Consider the following 24,188-nt stretch of genomic DNA (forward strand, 5'->3'; position numbering starts at 1 on the left):
CCTTCTTCTTCACTCTTATCTTTTATATCTCCTCTCTCCTCTCCCTTACTTACTTCCCTTCACCATTCTCCTCTTCTTCTCTTCTATCTCCCTCTTCTTTCCTTTATAGTTTTGGTTTATCTATTTATCTCCCTTGCTTCCGTCCTCTCTCTCTCTCTCTCTCTCTCTCTCTCTCTCTCTCATCTCTATCTTCTTTCTTTCCTCTTCTTCCCTTCTATCTTTTATCTCTCTTCTCTTCTCTCCCTTCCTCTCTTCTTCCCTTCACCATCTTCCTCCCTTCCTTATCTCTTCTCTTTATCCCTATCTCCCTCTTCTTCTTTCTTTTAGTTTTGGTTTCTCTCTCTCTCTCTCTCTCTCTCTCTCTCTCTCTCTCTCTCTCTCTCTCTCTCTCTCTCAGGTAACAGCCCACCTAATGCACTTCAACCCTCATTAACTCGGGTCACCTGCTGCATATACGGGCAGGGAAAGGGGGGGAGGGGGAAAGGGGGAAGGAAGGGAAGGGAAGGAGGGGGAAGGGGAGGGAAAGGTTTAAGAGGGTGGTTAAAGGGCGTGACAGCCATTGGTGCTTCCCTTCCCTTCCCTTCACTTCGGTTCCCTTCCCTTCATCTGGTTATCATTAGTATCGCCTTCTCCATTCCCCTTCTTCCTTCGTCGCCTCTTCCCTTTATTCCGTTTATTTTTCTCTTCTCTTCTTTTCTCCTCTCCTTCCTTCTCTTCCCATCATCAAGTTGTCTTCCCTCCCTCTCCCTCTTCTTCTTCTTGTCATCTCTCCTTCCTCTTTATTTCTATCCTTTCCCTCTTCTCCTTTCTCTTCAATCCGTTCCTTTCCATTTTCTCTTATCCCTTCTCATCTTCTCTTCCTTTCCCTTCATCTCGTTATCATTAAAGTCACCCTCCCTTCCCCTCTTCTTCCTCTCTTCATTCCGTTATTTTCCCTCTCCTCTCCTTTCCTATCCCTTCCTTTCATCTTCCTCTCTCTCCTATTCCTCTCTTTTCTCCTCTCTCTCTCAATCTTTTCCCTCTCTTCTCCTTTCTTATCCCTTTCATCTTTCTATCCTCTTCCTCTTCTTCTCTCCTTTCCTAATTCCTCTCTCTCAATCTTTTCCCTCTCCTCCTTTCCTTTCATCTTTTTCTCTCTCCTCTTCCTTCCTCTTCTCTCCTCTCCTAATTCCTCTCTCTCAATCTTTTCCCTCTCTTCTTCTTTCCTTTCCCTTCCTTTCATCTTTCTCTCCTCTTCCTCTCTCTTCTTCTCTCCTTTCCTAATTCCTCTCTCTCAATCTGATCTCCCTTATCTTCCCTTCCTTTCCCCTCTATCTTGTCATTAACCTTCTCCCCTTTCCTTCCCCCTCTCTCTCCCCTCTTCCTCCCCCATCACTGCATGCATTTCCAATCCTCTGCCCTCCCCTCCCCTCCTCTCCCCTCTTCCAACACTCGCATTATGTATACTGAAGAGATTCATTAATGTCTAAATCCTCCTCCTCCTCCTCTTCTTCTTCTTCCCCCTCTTCCTCCTCCTCTTATTTCCCTCCTCCCCTTCTAGCCTTGCATGGAGGATTCGGCTCATCGGTTTTCGGTAATATTTAAATCTTTGGATATCTACTTTTTTTTTAGTAGTTAGCCTTGAGGTGAAAATAATATACGTATCAAAGAAAAATAAGTGTAGCAAAAATATATGTAACGAGAAAACAGGTTACCGGTAATCTGATAAGAAGAAAATGGAAGAAAATAATACATGGTTGATAATTATGATAGTGAATACATGTAGCAAAGAATATATAGTTCAATGTGGGAAGTTCAAATGTATAATCTAACGTGATTTTTCTTTCTTTTTTTGGCTACACAGAAAGGAAAAAGGAGGGAAAAATAATGAAAACGATAATAATGATAAGAATAATGTTTGGTATGTTTCAGTAGAGCAGTTTACATATATATTTACATTATTTTAAAGCCTACATGAATAACAACGGAGATAAGAGATACAAAATGATTATGATGATGGACAGGGAAGCGGAACGAAACTAGGCGAAAGAAATCTAACTGGAAAAAATATATATAACAGGCTCAGTAAAGGGTTCAATGGGGACAGTTTACATATATTACATTATTTATTATCTTTTATCTCTCACATGAAAAGGAAGGAAGGAAACAAAATGATGATAAACAAGGCTAAAAACATCTTACTGAAATGATAAATAAATAAAAAGCTTAGGAATGGTTCAGTGAGGGACAGTTTACATTATATTTCAACATTACTATTATCTTTTATGAGGAGAGGAATAACAAGAAAGGAGAGAAAGAATGAACAATAAACAAAATAATGATGATAAAAACTAAACAGAGACAAAAAGAGCAAAGGAGAATAGGCTAAAAAAAACACCTTACTGAAAAATAATGATACTAGTAATAATAATAAAAAAGCTTACACCAGGTTATTTAATTATTCACATCCACTTATTCCAAGGCTACAGCGCTACAAGGGAAGGAGAGAGGGGAGAAAGGGTTGAGAGACTTGAAACAAAAGAATGACGGACAGCGAGGAGATGAAAGGGGGTTGAGCTCGACACCTTTCTTATGGCTAGGCTACGTGTTGCTATAATTTAATGTGCGTTTATTGTACTGTTAAGCCCCTTCGTTTATATTGTTTTTTTCTCCCCTCCTCTCTCTCTCTCTCTCTATTTTCTCTTTATAATCTCTCTTGTCTTTTGTATCCATTTTTTTCTTGTTCTTAAAAATACCTTTCTCTATTTCTCTTAACAAGCTCTCTTTATTTATCATTTTTTTCTTTTTCTATCTTATCCTTAAAAATCTTTCTCTGTTTCTCTTTATAATTTCTCTTAACGTATCTTTTTTTTCTCTTTTTATCTTGTTCTTATAAATCTTTCTCTATTTCCCTTTACAATCTTTCTCTTAACTTATCTTTTGTATTCATTTTTTTTCTTTTTTTCTATCTTATTTTTAAAAACTCTTTCTCTGTAACTCTTTACAATCTCTCTTTACTTATCTTTTGCATCCATTTTTCTCTCTTTTTTTCTATCTTGTTCTTAAAAACCTTTCTCTATTTCTCTTTAAATTGTCTCTTGCTTTCCATTTCTCTATACAATCTCTCTCTGTCTTCATTTCTCTTTAACATCTTTCTCTCTCTCTAGTTCTTTTAACAGCTCTCTCATTCTCTCTAATTATCTCCACAATATCTCTCTTTTTCTCTATCTCTCTCTAAACTCATTCTCTTTCTCTGTTTCTCTTTAAAATAACACTTTGGAAATTGCAAAATGTGAAAAAGAGAAAGAAAGCCGGGTTGATTTTTCTGCATAACGTAATTCAAGAGAGAAAAATACAAAATAAATAAATAAATAAATAAATAACATGAAAATCCTACGCCTATATCCTTGACTTAAATAACAGGCGGACTGACGAGGGAGGGAGTGAAGGAATGCAATCACCAGTCCTCTATATCCTGCTTGTGGCATTTGGCGGGACTTTCGTATATAGGGTCTGTTCAGTTAGTCACCTTTAACCTATGCGGCGGGTTATAGAGTTCAGCAGTAATGGTGTACAAGCTTTAATAACCTGTTTGTGATACGCGATACTATTAGATACATACATTTACGTCATGGGTGTTCAGCTTGTGGGGGGGAGAGGAAGGGGGGTTGTGTGTGTGCGTGCGTGTGTGTGTGTGTGTGTGTGTGTGTGTGTGTGTGTGTGTGTTGCTTCAGTCTTTCTCTTCACCTTCTTGAGTATTGTTCTCATCATCTTATGCACTGTTCTGTATACTAACTCTTTTTTTCGTGTATGTTACCGATAATTTCGTTTTAAAGAGTTTGAAGTTGTTTTTCCATCTTCCTTTTCACTATTTTCATCAATGTTTGGGATCGAATACTGTTATATCTCCTGATCTGGTTCACTTAGGTTCCGATTCTAGATATAACCGATAAAATAGACTTGTAACTCCTATGAATGCTAACTGATAGACATTCTCCTTTGTTTCTCAGTAGTACGTGGAATCGAATACCGTCAAATGCCTTGGATCCGTCAGCTTAGGTTCCGATTCTACATATAACCGATAAAATAGACTTGTAACTCCTATGAATGCTAACTGATAGACATTCTCCTTTGTTTCTCAGTAGTACGTGGAATCGAATACCGTCAAATGCCTTGGATCCGTCAGCTTAGGTTCCGATTCTAGATATAACCGATAAAATAGACTTGTAACTCCTATGAATGCTAACTGATAGACATTCTCCTTTGTTTCTCAGTAGTACGTGGAATCGAATACCGTCAAATCCCTTGGCTCCATTTGCTAAGGTTCTGATTCTAGATAAAACTGACTTGTGACAGGCTTGAATACTAACTGATAGACATTCTCCTTTGTTTCTCAGTATGTGAAATCGAGTACTCTTATATTCCTTTGGTCTGATCTAGATTCTGATGTTATCGAGTTGTGACATCCATGCTTATTTATACAAGACATTGCGTTCTCTTTCTTTCTCCACATTAAGAAAGAAATATTATTATCACTCGGTATGGCATTCTTGTATCGTTTCTCAATACTAGGAATGTAATGCTTGTAATATCACTCATCCGGGCTTTCTCTGTACCCTTGCGCAGCTTCCTTTGGTGAATATAAAGTCATTCTCGTTTAGATGCTGGTGTTCAAGAGTTACGAGATCCAATTCCTTTTGCGTAAGTTGTAATATCACTCATTCTTGGCTTTTTTTCTATTCTCTTTTTTTGCCCTTTTAATCTTCTTCCATCGTCTTATCTTCTTTTTTGCCCATTTATGCCTTTTCTGTATATAACAAATCATTTTCGTTTAGATTCTTGTATTCAAACGTTATGAGATCCAATCCTTTTCGCGTAGGTTCTAATATCACTCATTCTGACTATTTTGTATCATTATCTTTGCCCTTGAACCTTGAATATAAAAGGGTCCTCATTTAGATTCTGGTGTTCAGGCGTTAGGACATCCAATCCCTTTCCAGTGGGTTTGGATCCTCTTGCCGATGTATGTAGCTGCGTCACCCATGCTAATATCTTGTGGGCATTCACCTCCCCAAAGTTACACCTGGATAAAAGAGTCGAATACGTAATCGTGCACCTGTAAGACTACAAATAACGCCGGTGAGAGGAGGAGGAGGAGGAGGAGTCTATTGCCAGAATTCTCCGACGCTTTCAACTCTCACAACTATTTCCAAAGGCCAAAAGAAATATTAAAAAGAAAACAATAGGAAAAGAAAGAAAAATAAATTGTTAGGAAGACAGAGAAAATAAATAGTAAAAGAAAGACAGAAAAATAAAGAATAAAAGAAATAAAATAAACAGTATAAAGAAATATTAAAAAGAAAACAATAGGAAAGAAATAAAATAAACTGTTAGAAAGACAGAAAAAAAATAGTAACAGAAAGACAGAAAAATAAAGAATAAAAGAAAGAAAATAAACAGTAAAAAGGAATAAATATAAATAAACAGTAAAATAAATAAGTAAAAAAATAAATAAACAGATGTGATACAGAGAAAATAAGAACGAAAGACAGACACAAAGGAGAGAAAAACCACCACACCATTAAGCTAACATATACGTGTGTGTGTGTGTGTGTGTGTGTGTGTGTGTGTGTATCACCAAGGCGGCGGCGGGGTTCCCCACTCACCGCTCTTATCTAAATCCCCACAACAGCGATCAAGGCTTCTCAATTCCCCTCCCTAATCCCCATCCACTATTATATGCCTTCCCCAATCCCCTCTCCACCTCCTCCTCTTCCTCCACCTCCTTCCATTCTGTTCTCATTCCCTTCATCCTCATAATCCGTCACCCAATACCTCCTCCTCCTCCTCCTCTCATTCCCCTTCCTTTCCCTCCTATAATCCTCATCCACTAGGTATATTTCTTTCTCAATCCCTCCTCCTCCTCCTCCTCCTCCTCCTTCTTCCATTCCCCTCTCTCACTCCCTTCATCCTTCTTCTTCCATTCCTCTAACTTCTCATTCCTTTTATTCTCATCCAATCATTTCCCCCTCCCCCTCCTCTTCCACCCCTTTCCTTATCTTATCATTCTCTTCATTCTCATTATCCTTTTTCCGCCTCCTCCTTCTCCTCTTCGTCCTTTACCTTCCTATTCCCAACATCCTCATCATTCTTTCCCCATTCCCTCCTCCACCTTCTCCTCTTCCTCTATCTTCCCTTCTTCATCATCCTTTACATGTTCCTTCCCTTCTTTTACTATTCCTCTTCTTTACCCTTCGCTTCACACCATTCCTCCCCGTACCCTCCTCCTCCTCCTCCTCTTTTTTCCTACTTTAACCATTTCCTTACTCCTCCTCCTCCTCATTTTTCCTACTTTAACCATTTCCTTACTCCTCCTCCTCCTCTTTGTCCTTCTCACATTGTATAATTCACCCACCCAACAACCTCCTCCCCTTCCTCTTCTTCATCTTCCCTACCCACACACACACACAAACACACGTTCCCTCTACACTTTCCTTACAATAAAAATACCTTCTCTCTCTCTCTCTCTTTTTCTCTTCCCTATCTTCTTTCCCTTCTTCCTCTTCCTTCTTTCGGTATTTCAGTTACTAACACCACACAACGCCCTTTCTCTCTCTCTCTCTCTCTCTCTCTCTCTCTCTCTCTCCCCGCTTCTTTCTTATCTACACCTCCCTACTCTTCTCTTCCTCTTGCTCTTTACCTCCTTATCTTAATCTTTCTCATATCTTTTTCACTTTTTTCTCTCATTCATTCTGCTTTTCCTCCTCCTCCTCCTCTTCTCTTCTTTTATCTCTTTTTCTCCTTTCTTTCTGTTTATCTTTAACATTTTCCTCATCCTGTCTATTTTTTTTTTCACATTTCCATTATCTTCATATTTTTCCATCCTTCTTGTCTTTTTTTTCCTCCTCCTTCTCCTCATTTTTTTATCTTTCTCCATTTGTTGTTGTTGTTTTCCTCCTCCTCCTCCTCACTCTTATTTACCCTCATTTCTCTTACCTAAGTTATATCATCCCTCTTCCTCTTTTCTTCCTTCTCCTCCTCCTCCTCTTCCACACAAACAAACACACCCTTAGTATACGACTGGGCTACTTCCTCCCCCTTACACACACACACACACACACACACACACACACACATTTAATAGTACCTCTCACACATCTTCCTACACACACACACACACACACACACACACACACACACACACACACACCTTATTACCAATGCCTCTCTTTTCCTCCTCCTCCTCATCTTCCACCTCACACATAACCTTGCTCGCTCTCCCTCTCCTCCTCCTCCTCTTCTTTATCCTTCCTACCTCCTTCCCTCCCTCTGTTATCCTTCCTCCCTTACCACAAAGCCCATTATAAGAACAACGAAAAATGGTGTAAAGAGGAGGAGGAGGAAGGTGTAGATGAGAAAGAAGAGAAGAAAGAGAAGGAAGAAGAGCAACAGAATGAAGGACGATGAGAAGAGAAAGAAGGAAGAAGAAAAAGAAGAAGAGAAAAGAAAGAAGAGAAAGAAAGATGAGAAGAAATAGAGAAGGAAGACGCGAAGGAATAGGAAAGAAGGAAGAAGAGAAAAGAAAGAGAAGGAAGAAATAAGCGAAGAAAAGGTAAAGAGGGAAAATAAACGTAAAAAGAGGAAGTTATTTAAATACTGACATGTTTCTCCACCTCTTGAAAATAAAAAAAGTAAATAATAACATGATAAAAATGAAATCTCTTCGACTTTCTTATCTTTCTTCAATCTTTCCAACAAGCTCACGTCATCTTTATCTTATTCCTTGTTATCTCCTTCCTTCCTTCCTTCCTTCCTTCCTATCTTAAGAAATGATTATCGCGTGAGTAAAGTTTGATATGACGAGGGACATTTTTATCAGTGATGAAAGAAAAAAAAAGGAAAGGAAGGAAAGAAAACATTATTTGAGTTACAGTTGACTTTGGGGGTGATAGAGCCTTTGAAGAAGAAGAAGAACAAGAACAAGAACAAGTATAAGAACAAGAGGAAGAGGATGATAATGATGAAGATGAGAAGGAAAAGGGAGATGGAAGAAAAGAGGAGAACATGTAAAGGAAAATAAGAGACGATACTGAATAATAAGAAAAAGAATTAAGCAAGAATAAGAACAAGAGGAGGAAGAGGAGGAGGAAAAAGAAAATAAGGAGAATAAGTAATGGAAAAAAAAGGATAATACTGAAAAAGAAAAGGGAATAGAAGTAGAGAAAGAGGAAATAAGAAGCAGAGAAAAAGTAGAGGAGAAAGAAGAGGAAACAGAAGAAGCAAAGAAAATGAATAAGAAAACAAAATGAAAAAAAGAAAAAGAGGTAGAGAGAGAAGCAAAGAAAAATAAAAGCAGAGGAGAAAGAAGAGGAGAAGGAGAATATGTAAAGGAAAAGGAAATGATAAGTACTGAAAAAGAAAAAGGGAATAGAAGAAGAAGCAGAGAAAGAGGAAATAAGAAGCAGAGAAGAAGAGGAGAAAGAAAAATAAACAAAAAGAAGAGAAAATAAAAGAGAACAAGAAAAAAGCGGAGAAAAAAAAAGCAAAGAGTAAGAAGAAGCAGAGGAAGAAGATGAAAAGAAACAGCTGAAAAAGATGATAAAAAAGAATAACAACAAAATGAAAAACAGCGTAGAAGAGGAAGAAGTCTAAATTAAATGATAAGAGGAACCAATTAACTTCATAGTACCACGAGATAAAGAAAATATATATATACACACCACAAATTCATTACGAGTCACAGTAGAATTAGTCAGCCAGCAGGAAACGGAAATACGGAGAAATGAAAATAACAACGCATCAAAGAAAATAAGAAAAATAAAGATATCTGATAGCGAAACAAAACAAAAAATACATGAAAAAAAAGAAAACGCAGGATGTAAGATAAGCGTAAAAAAAGGAAGAAAAAAATGAGGAAAATATATCAAGGTGGAACACACGAAGAAAAAAAAGATACCAGAATAAAAACTACAAACACGAAGAAAAGAAAAAGCAAGATACAAAATAAATGGAAATAAGGCGAAATAAAGATAAAGAAAACACAGACGAGGAGGAGAAGGAGGAGGAGGAAGAGAAGGAGAAGTAAAGAAACACGAATAATATAACAGTTACCAGAAAATAATATAAAAAAAAATAGAAGAAAAATAAAGAAAAGTAAAATAAAAGCTGAAAAAATAGAACGTTAACCTTACAGAAGAGAGAGAGAGAGAGAGAGAGAGAGAGAGAGAGAGAGAGAGAGAGAGAGAGAGAGAGAAGAAGAAGAAGAGGAAGAAGAAGAAGAAGACAGGATAATAGTAACGGATTTCCTCTCCTAGGCTATGCAAGCACCCTAGGCAACACACACACACACACACACACACACGCGAGACCGTTGACCGTATTAACATAAAACTTTATATATGCTGAACTTTCTCCCGCCAAACAATAATATTCAACGATAACAAACAAGTATAAACAGGAAATAGTAAGAACGTCATGAATCTGCAGGAGGCCGCCGGTAAACCTATCCACCCTAACCTAACCTAACCTAACTTAACCTCGCTATCCATGGACGAATCTAACCTCCTCTTGTATGTGTCTATCGTATTGGCACTAATAAGTATATGAAGGGAAAAAAAAAGAAGAGGTAATAAGACATAAGATGATGAAGAAACAGAAGAAGCAGAAGAAAAAGAACAAGAAGAACAAAGCGAAAAAGAAGTAGAAGAGGAAGAAGTTATGAAGGAAGGAAGGATATGGAGAATGCTGGAGAAGGAAGAGAAGGAAAAAAAGGTCTAGGTCCGAAGGAAGAATGAAAATGAAGGATGTTATGGAGAGAGGAAGGAAGGGGGAATGGAGAATGCTGAAGAGAAGGAAGAGAAGGAAAATAGGACGTAATAGGAAGAAAGGAAGAATGAAAATGAAGGAAGTTATGAAGGGAGGAAGGAAGGGGGATATGGTGAATGCTGGAGAAGGAGGAAAATAAAAAAAGGTCTAGGAAGGAAGGAAGGAAGAATGAAAATGAAGGAAGGAAGGGGGAAATGGAAAATGTTGAAGAGAAGGAAGTGAAGGAAAAAAAGGTCTAGGAAGGAAGGAAGAATGAAAATGAAGGAAGAAAGGAAGGGGGAAATGGAGAATGTTGAAGAGAAGGAAAATAGGATGTAGAGGAAGGAAGGAAGAATGAAAATGAAAGAAGTTATGAAGAGAGGAAAGGAAGGGGGGAATGGAGAATGCTGGAGAAGGAAGCGAAGGAAAAAAAAAGGTCTAGGAAGGAAGGAAGAATGAAAATGAAGGAAGTTATGAAGGAAGGAAGGAAGGAAGGTCCATAATAAGAAGGGAGATGAAGAAAACAAGGCAGCTCCTGTAAACCTAACCTCACCCTCACTATCCTTGAACTTATCTAACCTCTTCTTGAATGTGTCTATCGTATTGGCACTCACTACACGACTGCCGAGCCTGTTCCACTCCTCAACCACTCTATAAGTAAACCAAGTCTTCTCTACATCTTTGCTGAATCTGAATTTATCCAACACACACACACACACACACACACACACATTCTCTCTTTCTCCTTCCCTTATTATCATTTATCTCTTTTAAACTCTGCGAGAAAGATATGAAAGTGGGTGTGAAGAATTTCCGCTGTGTGTGTGTGTGTGTGTGTGTGTGTGTGTGTTAAATAAGATACGACCATAATTACATACATATATACTTAGTTCCGGTGACATGAAGGCCAGTGAAGTAGTAGTAGTAGTAGTAGTAGTAGTAGTAGTAGGTCAACGTGTACACAAATCTACTATTACTAAGCAGGAAGTTATTTTGTCCGTCTCTCTCTCTCTCTCTCTCTCTCTCTCTCTCTGTACGTCATCAGTAAATGCCTCCTTGTCTCTTGTTTATTTGTCTAGTACTAGAATGATCATGTTAAATTCCTGTTCGTATTATACATATTCATATTTGTTAATTTGTCTGTCTGTCTCTATGTAGCTGTTTATCTCTGCTCGTCTGCCTACTACTACTACTACTACAAATAACAATGATAATGATAATAACAAGAATGGTTACAGCTTTTAGACAAGAGATGGAGAGGAGGAAGGAAGAGGAAGAGGAGGAGAAAGAGAGGAAGGAAGGGAGAGAGAGGGAGTGAGAGGGAAGGTAAGTAGGAAGGTATACAAAAAAAAGGAAGAAAAAAAGCTAAGTAATAAGAGTAAGCGAATTCATACCTTTCCCTTACCTGTTTCTTATCTAGATTGCGCAAGGAACAGAAGGAAGGAAGGAAGGAATGAAGAGGTATAAGGAGGGAGGCTGGAAAGGAAGGAAGGAAGGAAGGAAGGGAGAGATGGAGAACACTGAAGAGGAGGAGGAGGAGGAGGTGTAAGTTGGAAGGAGGGATGAAAAGGAATGAAGAAAGGAAGGGAGGAAGGGAGAGATGGAGAACACTGAAGAGGAGGAGGAGGAGGAGGAGGTGTAAGTTGGAAGGAGGGATGAAAAGGAATGAAGAATGGAAGGAAGGGAAGAAGGGAGATGAAAAATACCGAGCAAAGAGTAAGAATGAAGGAAAAGAAGGAAGCAGGGATGGAAAAGTAAGGATGAAAAGGAAGAAGAAAAAAAGGACTGGAGGTTTGAAATAGGAAGAGATGACGAATACTTGATAAAGAAAGAGAATGAAGGAAGAGGAGGAAGAAAGGATGGAAGAGATTAACGAAGGAAGGACGGAGAGAAACATAAGGAGATAAAGCAAAGAAGACCTGGAATAAGAAGGAAGAGATGAGGAATATGAAATGACCGAAGAATGAGAGGGAATGGAAGAGAAGGAAAGAAGGAATAGGAGGAAGGAAGGAGGAAGGAGGTGAAGATAAAAAAGATATGAAGTAATACGAAGATAATACTAAAAAAAAAACGAAAAATTAAGTGAGAAAAAAGTAAGGGGATTAAGAAAAGAAGGTAAAGAGATGAATAAGATAATAAAGCGATTAAGTACTAAAGAAAGAGACGAAGAATGAAAAAAAAGACGAAGGGGAGAAAGGATTGAGGAGATAAAAAAGGAGGGGAGTTTAAATGGAAAACGGAAGAGAAGATGGATACAAATAAAAGGAGAGGAAGGAAGAGGAGAAAGAGAGAAATACTGAAGAAAGAGGAGAGAATAGGAGACAAACCAGAATGCGGAGACGAATAGAGGAAGAGGGAGAGGTGAGAAAAGAGGAAGAGAAAGAATCAAGACTGTAAAGGAGGAAGGAAGGGGAGAAAAAAAAGGTGTACTGGAATAAAGACAAAAGAATAAGAATAAGAAGAGAAATAGAAAGAAAAAACGAAGGAAAGAAGGAAGAGAAAAAAAGAATCAAACCAGAATACGGAGGAGATAAAGTGGAAGACAGGAAAAGAGGAAGAGGAGGGAAGAGGAGAGAAACGGAGTAAAACCAAAATACGAAAGAGGAAAAGAGAAGAAAGAGAAAAAAGGAATCAAACCAAAATACGAAGAGGAATAAAGAGGAAAACAGGAAAAGAGGAAGAAGAGGAGGAAGAGGAGGAAGGTAAAGAATCCACAATGCGTCCTCCCTACCTACCCACCTTTACCTGTCTACCCAGCGAGCACCTGCCCTGCCCACCTGCCCCCCTCCCCCCCCCCTCCCATTCAAAACGAAGGCTGACTTACCTGTCCGAGAGGGGGGAGGAGAGGCGTACAGGTGAGAGATGGAAGAGATGTAATCCACGGAGCACCCACCCACACACACACCCACACGAACGCACGCACCCACACACTCTTCCTTCACCCTCCCCAAGAACTTTTCCCTAACTTTTCCCGTCCCCAAAGAGTGGAAATTGGAAGTCTCACACACGGACCAGGCGGCGCAGAACAACCTCCCCCACCGGCACCCAGCGACATACTGAGAAGGACCACACCTGAGCTAGCTTTCTCCCGCCCGATCCCCGCATGAAAGCCTCGCTCTGATTGGTTGGCCTTTTGAGAGCCGCCTTCCTATTGGCTGTCTCCTGTCCCCGGATGTCTGGATAACCGGGCCGGGGGAGTCTCTGGAGGGGCCCAACCAGCCAACCAGCGGCCTTCCCTCCAGGCTGGGTCAACCCGTAGAGTTTTAAGCATGTCTGACCGCTGGTATCATTTTAACACCATTAGGAGAGGTGGGAGGTAGTGGAAGAGGAGGAGAAGAAGGAATAGGAGGGAGTGGAAGAGGAGGAGAAGAAGGAATAGGAGGGAGTGGAAGAGGAGGAGAAGAAGGAATAGATGAAGTAAGGATGAATAATGGTGAAGAAGAGTGATAAAGATATGAAGCAAAGAAGGAAAAGAAATAGGAGGAAGGGAGGAAGAATGAAGGTGAAGATGGTAATAAAGATAGGTAGAAGGAAATGGGAGAGAAGGGAAAGAAGGAATAGGAGGAAGGAAGGAAGAATGAAGGTGAAGATGGTAATAAAGATAGGAAGAAGGAAATGGGAGACAAGGGAAAGAAGGAATAGGAGGAAGGCAGGAAGAATGAAGGTGAAGAAGATGGTAATAAAGATAGGTAGAAGGAAATGGGAAAGAAGGAATAGGAGGAAGGAAGGAAAAATGAAGGTGAAGAAGATAGTGATAAAGATATGAAGCAATACGAAGAGGAATACTAAAGAAAAAACGAGCGAAAAAGGAATGAAATGAGAATATGAAGGAAATGGGAGAGAAGGGAAAGAAGGAACAGGAGAAAGGAAGGAAGAATGAAGGTGAAGAAGATAGTGATAAAGATATGAAGCAATACGAAGATAAACACTAAAGAAAAAAGAGCAAAAAAGGAATTAAATGAGAAAATACAACTAAAGAGACATCATAAAAGAACGTAAAAGCCATAATACAAACGTTAGTATTTAGTATTTACGTTTAATCTCTTCGCTATAGACACAATATCCATACAACATCGCAATCTTCGTTTTTTTATGCAATATTGACTGACCATATCGTGTTCATATGATTCATTATAAAGAAAATATAAGTAAATGATTAATGATTAAGTAAATGAATGAATAAGTAAGCTGACAGACAGAGAGAGAGAGAGAGAGAGAGAGAGGTAAAAAGAAGATAAGGAAAGAATTAAACAAAGGGGATAGAGTACTTAAGCAAGAAGAGAAACAAACAAACAAACAAATATACGATCAAACAGGATGAGGGAACAAGGGAACGGCAAAATAATAATAATAATAATAATAATAATAATAATAATAATAATAATAATAATAATAATAATGACAAGGCTAGGGAACAATGAAGGATAAGCTACCTACTGGCTGTCCTACGCATTACACTCTGACATTATCTTTTTTATATAAGAACCAAAAACGTGAGGTAACCAGCACGTTCTGAGGCGACTTTCATTATTATTTACCTATCTATCTATCTATCTATCTATCTGTCTATCTATCGGTTTACTTAATCATTCACTAACTTATGTTATATTTTCATTTATTCATTCACTCACAATCTTATATAAACGACCCATAATAATAATATATAAACAGCAAACAAAAACAGAGACAAACAAATAATGTGAGAAAAAGAATATAAACAAAAATCTACTGGTAACTGAACATTAAACAAAAAAGGAAAACATGTAAATAAATATAAATAAGAGAAACGATAGAAAAAAAGAAGAAATGGAGTCTATCTTCATCACACACACGCTTGCACACACAACATAACATATATATAGACTTGTTTACCAGACTCTCCTATAACACAAATGGACTCTCTCTCTCCATCTCTCTTCGAACTGACATCTTTTATCAATTCCACAAATACCTTCAGAACGAGCGACAGGAGACTACAAATAACCAGAGAAGGAGGAGATGTTTGTGTTTCTAAGACCCCCAACAACAGTAACATTCAGGGGATCTCTAAGGAACACACACAACCCAGCATAAACTCATCTCATTATGTAACAAGTCATGGATGCACCACCACGCCCTCTGTGTCAATGGTCCTCTTCCCCGTGCGCGGCATAGAGCGGTGGAAGGCAATGTGGTTATGAGGGGTAGCCTATTATGGGGCTTGTGGATGCTATGTCGTGGCTGTTGTCCATGAGATGTGATTTGTGGAGTTTCAACTGGTTTCGACTGACTTCCACCCTAGATTTCATATCCTTGCACTTGTTTTCATACTTTTCTTCTTTTCTTCGTCTGTGTCTTCGTCAGTTTGTTTTCCCGCCTTCCTCCACGTCCTTGTTTTAGCCTAGTACCTCTTCTTTGACGTTTCATTTATTTGCTTTCTCCAGCTTCGGTTTTTTTCTCTATTTTTCTTCTTTGCAAACTTAACTTTCATCCTCTCCTTCGTCTGTGTCTTCGTCAGCTTGCTTTCCCGCCTTCCTCCACGTCCTTGCTTCAGCCTACCTCTTCTTCATTTCATTTATTTATATTCTCCAGCTTCGGTTTCTTTTTTTCTTTTTTCTTCTTTGCAAACTTAACTTTCATCCTCTCCTTCGTTTGCGTCTTCGTCAGATTGATTTCCCGCCTTCCTCCACGTCCTTGCTTTAGCCTCCCTCTTCTTCGTTTCATTTATTTATTTTCTCCCGATTTGCTTTTTTTCTTCTTTGCAAACTTGACTTTCATCCTCTCCTTCGTCTGCGTCTTCGTCAGATTGATTTCCCGCCTTCCTCCACGTCCTTGCTTCAGCCTACCTCTTCTTCATTTCATTTATTTATTTTCTCCCGATTTGCTTTTCTTTTCTTTTTCTTTCCTAACTTAACTTTCATCCTCTCCTTCGTCTGTGTCTAAGTTAGTTTGCCCTCCCTCTCGCTTTCCCATCCTATCATCATCTTTTCATCGCCTTTTCCTTTTCTTCTCAATTTTATATATCTATTCTTTCATTGGTTCTTGTCTTTCCCTCTCTCTCAGCTTTGCCTTTCGTCTATTCTCTTCACATATATATACCTGTCGGTCTTGCCTTAATTGTCAACTTCGCAAATCTATTCTCTCATCAGATCGTGCCTTTTCTCTCTCCATTCTTTGCTTGCCTTCTCTTCAACGCCGGTTTTTTTATGGGAAGCAACCCACAGATGATTCAAGGAGGCCTTTGGAAGAGTGGCAATGCTTGGGGTCACAGTCTAGTTAAATTGGACAGTGCCTGAGCTGGTTCTATATGGCTTCTTTGGCCGCGAAGACGAGACTCAGCAGGGACACGTATACATGATTTCCACACAAAGGCAGCGTCTCCGTGCTAGCTCAGCCTCCTCAGCTAACGAGGTCGGGTTCAGCTTGAGGCCATTACCACATAAGCAAAGCAAAGCGTGGTGTCGAATGGCTTCCCTGCAACCGAGAAGTTTAGAAGGAAAACGTTTGAGTTCTTCCCCGCTTGCAACTTATTCCTTCTTTCCCTTCGGCCATGCTAAATTGGGAGCGTTATCAATCGATTTATTCCGTTTTAGCTTTCAGGAATGCCCAGGACTCGTGTATTTTCAAGCATTTCAGGGCATACACAGTTACACACTCATATTAGACAAGGTTTTGGTAGAGGTTGTGTTAGTGTTTCCATATAGGGGTAGTTTATGAGCCTATAGTGATAGTTTGACAAAGTAACTATTTTCAAGCATTTCAGGCCATACACAGTTACACACTCATATTAGACAAGGCTTTCGTAGAGGTTGTGTTAGTATTTCCATATAGGAGTAGTTTATGAGCCTATAGTGATAGTTTGACAAAGTAACTATTTTCAAGCATTTCAGGCCATACACAGTTACACACTCATATTAGACAAGGCTTTCGTAGAGGTTGTGTTAGTAATTCCATATAGGGGTAGTTTTATGAGCCTATAGTGATATTTTGACAATGTAACTATTTTCAAGCATTTCAGGCCATACACAGTTACACACTTAGACAAGGCTTTCGTAGAGGTTGTGTTAGTATTTCCATATAGGAGTAGTTTTATGAGCCTATATGTGATAGTTTGACAAAGTAACTATTTTCAAGCATTTCAGGCCATACACAGTTACACACTTATATTAGACAAGGCTTTCGTAGAGGTTGTGTTAGTATTTCCATATAGGAGTAGTTTTATGAGCCTATATGTGATAGTTTGACAAGGCTTCTGCACCATGAATTAACGTAAAAATACACTCATGAGAAGACGAATTATCGCCTCTGTGGCCTTTGGAAATAAGGTATTGTGGGAGCTAAAAGCATCTGAGAACACGGACAGACACAGGACGTTAAAAGTAAAGAGCTATAGAAAGGAAAACGAAATAAATTAGTGAAGATAAAGTTGATGAAAAAGGAGGACGGAAGCAGACGATTATCCAGAAGCAAAAATGTCGGAATGATAGATAGATAGATAGTTAGATACATGATAGATCGATAAACTGTTCCTACTACTTGATAACCTTACACTGCCTACCCTAAACAAGCAAATAAATATAAAATAGCCTAAAAATAACACGACAACTACTCTAAACTTGTATAAGGAAGGACAAAATAGCTTAGAAATAACACGAAGACTACCCTAAACATTTAAAAAGGAAGGACAAAATATCTTGGAAATAACACGAAGCCTACCCTGAAGTTGTATAAGGAAGGACAAAATATATAGCTTGGAAATAACACGAAGCCTACCCTAAACTTTTAATAGGAAGGACAAAATAGCTCACCAATAACACGAAGCCTACCCAAAATATTTAAAAAAGATACAATAGCCTCGAAATACCGCATACCTTACCCTACCTGACTACATGCAATGAAAGACACAGTAACCTTGAAATAACGCGGAAAAGCTTTGCTGGTAATGGTTACTAATCTCATGACGGCAGAACTACCTTGAAAGAAGCACGTGAGAATGTCCCTTAGAGGATGTTATACAGTTATACCTCCCACGGCCGCCTTGTTGCTGCACAGAGTCTAGGAAACACCCTATTGCGAAGATTAATAAGCCTGTGATACTTAACCGCCATATTAAAAAGATCTCAACGGCAGGAAGAACCTCGAACGAGTATAGGCCTACAGCCGCCTACTGGTGAAATGAATGAAAATTCCTCGGTAGAGAGTTAAATTAGAATAGTCTACAGTGAAGTTGATGTAGATTATAACTAAAACACACTAAGACGTAATATTATTCTTACTGTTATCATTATTGTTGAGGTCCATATGAAAGGGCATCAAGGGAAAATAACAGAAATGATTTAGACCCAAACAGAGTCAATGGGCAGATATAGATATGAAAAATAAGACAGTAATAATGAAGTAGAGACAAAAAAAGGGGGGGTGCAAAAACAGCCATTCCCTCCCTCCCCATCTTCTCCATTCCCTCCCTCCCCATCTCCTTCTCCATTCCCTCCCTCCCCATCTCCTCCTCCATTCCCTCCCTCCCCATCTCCTTCTCCATTCCCTCCCTCCCCATCTCCTTCTCCATTCCCTCCCTCCCCATTTCCTCCTCCATTCCCTTCCTCCTCTATTCCCCATTATCTCCTAAATTTTCCCATTCCCTTTCCTATTGCCCATCCCCTTCATCTATATCTTCCCATCCACCCATTTCCTCCCTCCAAATCTTCCCCATTTCCCCAGTCCCTTCTCAGTTCCCCATTCCCTCCCTCCCTTATTCCCCATTACCCCATTCACTCCCTCCATCCCCACCTCCCTTCCTAATTCCCCCTTCCCTTCCCACCTTCCCAATACCCCATTTCCTCCCTCCCCACCTTCCCAATACCCCATTTCCTCCCTCCCCACCTCCCTTCTTAATTCCCCATTCCTTCCCTCCCCACCTTCCCAATACCCCATTTCCTCCCTCCCCACCTCCCTAATTCCCCCATTCCTTCTCTCTCCAAGACCAAATTGCTTCCTATCTTCCCCTCAGTCAAGTCACACACACACACACACACACACACAAGGCCTCCCTAGCTACGGTTCTATTTCCCCACCCATCATTGCTATGCAGAGGCTCCCGTCCCAAGGGCATCACCGCCGCTAAAGGCCTGCAGGGGCGTCGTTGGTACTCTGCAAGGATTCCTTCTCTAGACTCCTTGGCACACAGGCACGCGCCCCTGGCAAGGCCCCCGCGCCGGCCACTATGACCACTAATGAGACCTGGGAGACTGACTATGAAACAGACCTACCCCAACCCTGCTACCCCCTACCCTCTATTTTTTGAGAGCACCTCCTTTAAATATCCAAAGACTAACTTTGATAATGATGATAAGTAATGCATAAATAATAATAATAATAATAATAATAATAATAATAATAATAATAATAATAATAATAATAATAATAGCAAAATGTCATATAAATAAATAACAATAGGGCTGTTATAAAATAGTAATGAAAATGCCTATAATGATGAGGAGAAAAGGAACAAATAATAATAATAATAATAATAATAATAATTAGTAATAGCAAAAAATGTCATAAACAACAGTAACCATAGGCCTGCTTGTGGTAATTATAATGTCTGTAATGATAATGATGTGGAAGAGGAGAAAAAAGTAAGAGGAAAAAAATCTGTTAAATTATGCAAGTTCTCAATATTTTTCAGCATAATATTCCAAGACAGCAACTTAGCCTAGACCCAGACAGAATAATATCCTTTTGTAGACAGCTTACAGGAAAAGATTGCATAGAGATATTTAAATTCTGAGACACCCTGAAGTTTAACCACACACACACACACACACACACACACACACACAATAAAACATCACATATAACTTTTTTTTTTTTTTTTTTATTTCTGACGTGTATATACATACTTCATTATATAATCTTTCAGAATAACCATGTTGGGTAAGGTAAACTAACAGGTATACCTTGTCGAATCTAAGAAAAAAATAATAACAATAAAAATAAACATACAAGAATGATGCTGGATTCTGTAGTCTCTCCATCACTGCAAATAGTCACAATAATAATAATAATAATAATAATAATAATAATAATAATAATAATAATAAATCTGGGTAACTTAATACACATGAAGCATAACACACATATACATCAGGCAGAAGAGACCTTATCCTCTTGTTGCTATTTAAACTATTGTCCATATTGCTTCTATTTCTTCCTTTAATGCCATCTTGTATGTGCTATAATGAAGAGAATAATAAAAGAATACAGTGGCGTGACCAGCCTGTCTATATATGGGTTAATAACGTGGGTATATGATATGAGGCATCAGGAGGGGCATAAGGAACAGAGCCATTATTTTCTAGTCTGAACTGGAAAAGGAAGATTACACATGCCAGGAAGAACAAGATATATCACAAGGGAAAAGCAACCCTTGGTACACAATATATATAAGGCCCCTTTTCCCTCGTATCGTAATTCATGTTTTCTCTGGGGTGTGTTGTGGCCTGATTCTCCCAGTGCAATCTAGACCACAGTGCCTTTGGTTGGTATTGTAATTGATTCCACCCTTCACATCCTCACTTCCAAAGGCCCTAAGATCACCCGGGTTCCAATGAGTGCTTCTCAGGTTCATAATATATAGCCTGTCTCTCCCAGTGCAAACTAGACCACAATGGCTTTTGTTGGTTTTGTCCAATGTTTCCACCCCTCACACCCTCACTTCTAAAGGTCAAAAAAGATCAGTTGGGTTCTAATAAGTGTTTTTTGGGGGTCATGGTGCAGAAGAAGGGTCAGGATGTGTTGTTGCCTGTCTCTCCCAGTGCAAACTAAAAATATATGGCTTTGGTTGGTAGACAGATGATTCCACCCCTTACATCCTCACTTCCAAACGCCGAATAGATCACTTGGGTTTTAATGAGTGTTTTTTTAGATTCATGGTTACAAAAGTAGGATGAAACTACCAGAGGGGTCATAAATCTATCCCTGGTAATGCCCGAAGCTCCCACGAAAGCCTTGTCAAATATGTGCTTGAGACCCGACCATAAGATCACTTGGGTTCTAATGAGTTTTTTAGCTTCATGGTACAGAAGGGTCAGACTACCACCAGGGTTATAAATCTATCCCTGGTAATGCCCAAAACTCCCACAAAAGCGTTGTGTGCTTGGGCATCAAAATGTTTTAAGTATATGACCCTTAGTCCCAATGAGTGTTTTTAGGTCCATGGTACAGAAGTAGGGCCAAACTACCACCAGGGCTATAAATCTATCCCTGGTAATGCCCAAAACTCCCACGAAAGCCTTGTGTGCTTGGGCATCAAAATGTTTTAAGTATATGACCCTTAGTCCCAATGAGTGTTTTTAGGTTCATGGTACAGAAGGCTCAAACTACCAGAGGGGTTATAAATCTATCCCTGGTAATGCCCAAAACTCCCACAAAAGCGTTGTGTGCTTGGGCATCAAAATGTTTTAAGTATATGACCCTTAGTCCCAATGAGTGTTTTTAGGTTCATGGTACAGAAGGGTCAAACTACCAGAGGGGTTATAAATCTATCCCTGGTAATGCCCGAAACTCCCACAAAAGCGTTGTGTGCTTGGGCATCAAAATGTTTTAAGTATATGACCCTTAGTCCCAATGAGTGTTTTTAGGTTCATGGTACAGAAGGGTCAAACTACCAGAGGGGTTATAAATCTATCCCTGGTAATGCCCAAAACTCCCACAAAAGCCTTGTGTGCTTGGGCGTCATAATGTGTAAGTACATGACCCTTTGTCCCTTATGCCTCTTCTCTGCCACACGCCTCATTTTTTTGTAACAATCCGGGACTGACAGATAACAAACGGATGAAGACAAACACCAAAACTTTATGTAGTATTGCGTCACAAGAATTCCGTAAAGTCAACATTCTGAAGATATATAATTATAGTCTAACTCACTTGAAAAATGGTTATGCATCTGCTAAATAATAAAAAGCCTATAGTTGTGTATATTATTCTTTCTTGCTTGCGTTTCTTCCTCTCTCTTTCCACCTTCTTCATCACACTTTATATTATCCTTTCTTGCGTTCCTTCCTCTCTCATTCTCTACTATTTCCTCTCTTTACACATTATCTCCTTCCACCTTCTTTATTACACTGTTTATATTATTCTTTCTTGCTTGCGTTTCTTCCTCTCTCTTTCCACCTCCTTCATTACACTTTATATTATCCTTTCTTGCGTTCCTTCCTCTCTCATTCTCTACTATTTTCTCTCTTTACACGTTATCTCCTTCCACCTTCTTTATTACACTGTTTATATTATTCTTTCTTGCTTGCGTTTCTTCCTCCCTCGTTCCCTTCTATTCCGTCATTTTACACCTTATCTCCTTCCACCTTCTTTATCACACTGTTTATATTATTCTTTCTTGCATTCCTTCCTCTCTACGTCTCTTCTATTCCCTCTCTTTATATGCCTCATCTTCCTCTGTCTTCTTTATGGCAACTACCAACTGCCCTTCTTCACTCGATCTCAAATTTCTGGTATAAAGAGGACTGAATGCCACTCTGTACCACGTTACACAATCTTACTCTCTCTCTCTCTCTCTCTCTCTCTCTCTCTCTCTCACACACACACACACACACCAGCCTTATATAACCTTCAAATTATCAACATTACAATTTGCTATTAAAAAGAATTCTGAAAGCAATTAGAATCGGGGGGAGAGAGAGAGAGAGAGAGAGTGAGCAAGAGAGCGAAAGAGAAGGGGGGCTATACCAGTATGCTCCAGTAGAGTAACCTTGCCACCATCAGTGTTACATATACATAAGGAACTCCTACAGTGGTGCTCATTCTCATGCTGACAAGGATGAACTGAGTGCAAGATATGAGGCAGAGGTCTTATATGAAGTATGATGATGATGATGATGATGACAATGGTGGTGGTGGTGAATGATTTATGAGAGAACTGAATTGCATGTGTGTGTGTGTGTGTGTGTATTTTTTTTTAACTCAATTAGTAGTGTACTTCAGAACTACTATATAATGTTAATGTATGTATGTGTATATGTGTGCATGTATATGTGAGTGTGTATTTTCCTAGTGAAAGTACAATTGTAAGCTTTTGTTATTGCCTTCAAATCTATTTTTGTTTTGCTTGGTAATGATGGATGAAAAATGGGAGAAATGTAGAAAGGAGAGGAAAATAGGCGAGGTTAGAATAGGGGGTAAAGAGGAGGGAGAAGAGAAAAAGGGAGAAAAGGAGAATGAAAGGAGGAAAAGTAAGAAGAAATCAAGGAGGAAGAGCAAGAAGAGGAAAATAACAAGGAAGAGGATGAGGACAATGAGCAAGAAGAGGAAGATGAGGAGGAGGAAGAAAAGGAAGAAGGGAACAAGGATAAGGAACAAGAAGAGGAAAACGACAATAAGGAAAGGAGAGGAAGGAAGAGTGAGGAGCAGGAGGAGGAGAAGAGAGAGGAGGAGGAGGAAGAATGAAAGAAGGATGAGATGACTAAGGACAAGGAGCAAGAAGAAGAGGAAAATGACAAGGAAGAGTAGAAGGAGGAGGAGGAGACAAACTACCCAGACATAGACATAATGCATCGCGGTGGCCGAAGTGATAGCGTACTGGACCCACATTCGCCGCGTGATGGACGACGCGGGTTCGAATCCTCACGCTACCACTCGGATTTTTCAGTCACCGCCGAGTGGCTTAAAACTACCCACATGCTGTCCTGAGGACCACCCATCAACCCGGACTCTAGAGGAAGCCGTCCAAGCGAATCAAGAACGAGTTCCGGGGGGCAGCATGAGCCAATGCAAGATGGCGCCACTATAAACACTCGCCTGCGCCAGAACGGGCTGGGCTGACCATCAGGCCTCACCGGGAAGAAGCCTTGGGCCGACCATCAGGCCCCACCGGGAAGATGCCTACCGGCGCAATAGGCAACCAACGATAAAGGACGAGTCACCATCATCACCGTCATCAGCACGCAGGGAACCCTTCATCATCATCATGCACTTCACAAACGCATGTACACACACACACATCCCCCCCTCTCCCTGTCACCCCATCTAAGTCTGACGTCACACGATGCTAATTCAAGTCTCCTTGTTTATTTATGGTTCTTAGCTTCCTCTCTCTCTCTCTCTCTCTCTCTCCTCTTCTTCCTCTTCTGCTCTCTTTCTTGCTTGTCTTATTTGTGCTCCTCCCCTTCCTTGTTTTTTTCTTCATTTCCTCTTCCTGTTCTCCCCCTTGGTCTTTTTCCTCCTTTTTTTATCTTATTATCCTTCCTTTGTTATTGTCTTTTATATAACAATCTCATTAATTATTATTCCCTCCTCCTCCTCGTGTTTTTCTTCTTCACTTCCTCTTCCCATTCTCCACTTTGTTTTTTTCCTCCTTTTTTTCTTCTTATCCTTCCTTTGTTAATGTCTTTTATATACGTCTCATTAATCACTAT

The 24,188-nt window shown here is 39.5% G+C and overlaps 1 protein-coding gene and 1 long non-coding RNA gene across 4 annotated transcripts in view; one reads left to right on the forward strand and one right to left on the reverse strand.

The window, feature by feature from the left end:
• Positions 1 to 12,837, reverse strand: part of LOC127004985 (protein FAM9A-like) — an 86,222-nt gene extending 73,385 nt beyond the window's left edge. For 2 of the 3 annotated variants that reach the window (XM_050873389.1, XM_050873392.1), the window contains exon 1: positions 12,608 to 12,837. The gene's annotated coding sequence lies outside the window, so the exon portion shown is untranslated. The remainder of the gene's footprint in view (positions 1 to 12,607) is intronic. The other variant, XM_050873390.1, reaches the window with a different exon arrangement.
• Positions 12,838 to 19,627: 6,790 nt separating this feature from the next.
• Positions 19,628 to 22,383, forward strand: LOC127004989 (uncharacterized). Its single transcript, XR_007758189.1, has 2 exons — positions 19,628 to 20,972; positions 21,118 to 22,383. It is a non-coding gene; the product is annotated as an uncharacterized LOC127004989 (long non-coding RNA).
• The last annotated feature ends 1,805 nt before the right edge of the window (positions 22,384 to 24,188 follow it).

Source organism: Eriocheir sinensis, chromosome 29, assembly GCF_024679095.1.
Source record: "Eriocheir sinensis breed Jianghai 21 chromosome 29, ASM2467909v1, whole genome shotgun sequence".
Taxonomy (NCBI): Eukaryota; Metazoa; Arthropoda; class Malacostraca; order Decapoda; family Varunidae; genus Eriocheir; species Eriocheir sinensis.